Here is a 5,075-nt window from a genome sequence, read left to right as displayed (position 1 = left end):
CGTGTTGCCAGATCAGATTGAATAAAAATCAAATTATAATTTATTATAATTTTTAAGGAAAATGAATAAAATAATTATATATTTTTATATTAGTCTACACGTTTAATGATAATAATAAATGTTCAGAATGAAAGTTATAAAAAAAATGAAAACACTTATTTTTAATTTTTTTTTTAGATTGCAGCATGATTACTAGAATTCGCTTGTGCCAGAGTCGGTAGATTAACTGGTCTTTCGACTACCTATCTTCGCTAGTAGCTAAAATCAACTAGAGACAAATGTTACCACCAGGGGCATTGCAATCACTACAAGAGCGCTAGATCGAATCGCAGTGAGGTCGAATATTTTTTTTTAATTGAAAGTTATATAACCTTCGAGTTCGATTTCATAATTTTCTATGAATTTTATTATAAGAATGAAAAGGCTTTTATTTAAACCCAAAACCAGGTTTATGGATAAATAAATGACACTTAATAAAACATTAAACACCTTCCATCGCTGAGAAATGTTTATTTAATAAAGATTGATATTCAGTTAAATAAATGACAAGGAACAAAACTGAAATAATAGTACAATTATTAAATTGTGCTATTATGCCAATTTATTATACGTTAAAAATTTATTATACATACAAACAAATTATATTACACATAATTATAATTATAATAATAATTATTATTATTTGCGCTATTAAAATTTACTTTAAGTGAGAAATTTTTCTATGTTTTTTACTTTCAATTGATGAAATAAATGATTGATTAATCGTTCGCGTGAAAAAATGCAATCGACAGGTAACAAAAAAGTGCAAAAATCTGGAGGTCAAGTAGGACTTGTGACCAGCATTGTGGCATCCTATCATCAATGTAACAGAACACTGATTTAATATAATATCCATTATTGAAAAATAAACATTCATGTTTGGGTTTGTTAATTGTTCACATACTTTGCTTTCTGCCCAGTACATCAATTGGCAAAGCTTATAGCTTGGATATAACAAACCTCCTCGAGATTTGATGAATGTAAATGTCTTCTCTGGTGCAGCATCTTCAGGTTTTGCTGTTAATATATTTTTGCATTCATCACAACCAAGTGATGGCAGCAGATGACGAACAATGTAACCTCCTAAATAATGTAAAATAAACTTAAATGTTTCTGGTGCACAATAATCGTGATCTAATAATTCATTATCAGTAGGATCTCCACAGGGCAGGCTTGGATTACAAAGCAAATTTTGTAAATGTTCTTCCAATTGTTCTTGAACTTCCTTAAATGGTTTTTTATGACTCTGAAGAAGATTTTTTAAAGTAACAAGGGAAGATCCAGGATCAGTTTGAACTGATGCTCGTTTGGGAGGACGAACCAAACTGTACACAGTCATCAGTCTATACAGGTATAAGAACTGTACTGTTGTGGGATGAGAATTGCTTCCACTTCCTTGTCTTATCATTCCAAAGAAACGCTAATTGAAAAGAAAACATAAGTTAAGAGTTTAATACAAGATTATATAATCATTACACTAAGTCAGTTTTACCTCTAATGGGTCCTGATTAAAGTGAGCTGTCAAGATATAATATGAGTTTGGAAGCAATTGTTTAATGAGTGCTGAGATACTAGTTAGCGTCAAGCGTAGATTTTCTGCTGTCTGGTGGCTCAAAAATCCCTTTTGATCACTGCTTTCAATCTGTAATCTGAATGTTTCCCATCTATTTAACCATTCTAGAGATTCTTCAATAACCTATTTTAAAAAAGTTGTTTATTAAAACATTTATAGTTTTTCCTAGTGAATCATTACTATTACCTTGAGATCATTTGAATCATGTCTGATTCCATCCTGTGGCAATCTGCGATTTAAAGCATCAAAAAGAGCATTGATGCGACGTATGAAACTTATTGTAACATCTGCATTCTTTAGGCTAGCAACCTCACGCTGTTTATAAAACAGCATAGCATCAGCAAAAGTATTACTAAATATCTATAAAGAAATGAGATAAATAAAAGTATTCTTATCAAATCAGATTATATAAGTAAAAAAAAAAAAGTGTTACTTGAGCTGCCAGCAATACACTCATTCTCTGGAAGTTATTGGGATTAACATGTATTTCAGTTACTTTGGGACATGCCTTTAATCCCTTTGGTAATTTGGAATCTTCATCAACAACTGCTTTAAAATGCTGTAATTCAACCCTTCCTTCAGGAAACTAAAAGTAAAAATGAAGAATAATGCAATGGCTTATATTATAAATTAGGTGAAAACACTTTATTTTCTTAGTTTTACCTGAAAGTATCTACTTTTCAAAAGATTGTTTCGCATACATTTTAAAATATGTGGTACATCAATAATTGCCAGTACTTGTCTATCTGCAGCAGGATTTGTAAATGAGCATTGTACATTATTTGTGTCTGCACAAATTCCTAAAGCTTTTAAAGCTGCTTTGTTTGTGCTGGCACCATCACAAACTATTGCATTGACTATTATACCACACTGCTCTAAATGAATAATTGCTTGCAAAATAAGTTTTGCAACAGTAGAACCTGGGACAGAGCTTTTTGAACAGAATGTGCCAATACATTGTACCCAACTAGCAAAGTGAGGTCTGAACATAAACACTAGGCCATGATCACCTGCTGTAAATTCACTCTGTGGCAACACAGAATTATCACCACAATCAACAAGTCCAATCATTTCACCAGTAGCTTTTGAAAGTTCTATATGTTTTTGAAGTGTAATTTCATCAAAAATTAAAACTCCCTGGCATTCTGTTTGTGGAATAGTCTCCAATTTTGACTTTAAAATAACAAAAAGATCTTCATCAAATCCAAATTTGGCATTAATGCCTCTGATATATTGATGCAGTGTAGACTGACAAGGTAAAGGCAAGTAATCATTATTTCTCAAAAATTCATAGACAGATGGTGACCTAATTTTTAAAAGCAAACAGTCAAGTAACCAATTAATGTCATATCTCATACCCTTTTTGCTTTTTATATGGCATGCTTTCAGCATGTGCTCTATTACAAGTTTCTGTCTCGGTGGTAAGGAATCAAGTTTATCAGCTGACAACTGTTTTATTTTAAGTTCAGCATTTTCTTGATGAAGCTTGAGATTTTCTGTTTGAAGAGTTTTCAGTTTCTTCTTATAGATCATCTTTTGCTTTCTGCACCGATACAAATCCTCTTTGACTTTTAACAATTCAGACTGCAAAGCAGAGATTTTATTGACATATAACAGCTCAGGATGCTGTGTAGTTGCTGCTTCAGATGTGGAGGGTTCTTCTATTTCATTTTCTACAGTTGTTACTTGAGTGTGTATCATGCAAATCTAATGATTGATTAAAAAAATATTAAAAAAATCAGACAATTAATCTTAAAGTATTTATAAGAAAAGTTAGGCCACAGAGAGATAGCCCCCAGTGAATCACAGTAGGTCTCACAAACCCAGCTCAATCTTTAGTTAGCATTTTTTAAATATAAAATGTTCCTTAAAAATACTGAAAAATGTATATTTTTCTAACTTTTCGGCCCGATCAACATGAGATTAGAACGTTTTTTTTATTTGATTTTACTTAGACTAGATGTCTTAAGCTTCCAATCGAAAAATTTATATTAAAACACAGGGTCCGAGAGACCCACTGCAACTCAGGCAAGGGCAAAAAGTTACATGGCTCACTAAGGATTAAGATTACATAAAAAACATATAAATATTTACCTTTGGTATTGACTTTTCGGTATCTCTTCGTAGATGGTTCTTCATTTCTTGTGAGACATCGCGTTGATCGTTTTTGAGGTACAGACTTACTAATGTACTTAGGACAATTAGGGAAGTTTGATGGATATGCATCTGACGTTAATGCCCAGCGATCTCGTGGAATTTCTACTTTCTCTCCATTTATAACATGGGAGTAGGTTTTTAAAATAAATCTACTCGCAAAATGTACGTCACAAACATAACATTTACTTGTTAGCTTCTTGTCGTCTCGTGGAATGCATCGCATCCACTTCTCAATCTTATCGCTAGGAACACGGAAGAAATGTCTCTTCTCGTTCGATGACTTATATCCTGCCTTGCATCCTGGCACAAAGCACGTTGGCATTTTTATGTACTAAAAAAAACAATTATTATAGGTCGAAATCACTGAGTTCTGTATATCCAAAGCAAGAACAAGCCTCTTCTGCCAACAGTGGCGCCAACTAGCGACAAAAATTGGCTCTAGCTAAGTTTGAACTATAAGTCGAAAGACCAGTTAATCTACCGACTCTGCTTGTGCCAAGGTCTGTACAAGGTCAGGACACGCGTGACCTACTTCTTGAGCCGCCATTTTGGAGTATTTTGAGTCTCACGTTTTAAGCAAACTTGTACGAACAGTCAGTTTTATACGACATTAATTAAACTAAAATTGCATAAATCCAGTGATTTCCAGTCAAAATAATAATTTCGGATAATTATGCAACCCCAATTTTATGCAAATTTTCGATCAAATAGTTTAAAAGAAACAATCATCCACATCATTTGCTGTCGTGAATGAAACTAATTAAATAGGCGCTAAAACTGATGCAATTACATATATAAGCACTTAGTAAAGTAATGCAATAACATAAGTTATCCAAAATTTTATTTAAAGCATTTACCAATACAATATTAATGCATTAAAAAATAAATACTGGAATAACGTTTAATTAATGAACATTTTTTACTTTACAAAGGCTTAAACGTCATATTTTCCTAATTACATAAAATCTAATCAAAAAGGATAATATTAAACACAATTTGATGATATTTTTAACAGAGCTTATCTGAGATATAACTTCTTTTTCTGTAAACCCACAAGATACAAATATAATAAGACACCATTTTTCGGAAGTCAGCAGAATTACGCATAAATGAGCTTTTGCTTCCATACAGTTTTTTTACATTCAAAGTACTGTTCATATCTCTGGCAAAAATATTTAATCTCACTGACAGAAAAGTTAAGATTAACAGTTCAAACTGAGATTCTTCGAAATGAAGCTGAACAACAAATAATTTAATGTGAGCTCACGTATACATCTCAAAGACAGTACCTATAGAAAAATACATA

The sequence above is a fragment of the Centruroides vittatus genome, unplaced genomic scaffold, assembly GCF_030686945.1.
Source record: "Centruroides vittatus isolate TY-2023 unplaced genomic scaffold, ASM3068694v2 contig_350, whole genome shotgun sequence".
Taxonomy (NCBI): Eukaryota; Metazoa; Arthropoda; class Arachnida; order Scorpiones; family Buthidae; genus Centruroides; species Centruroides vittatus.
Note: the sequence above shows the minus strand (reverse complement) of the source record.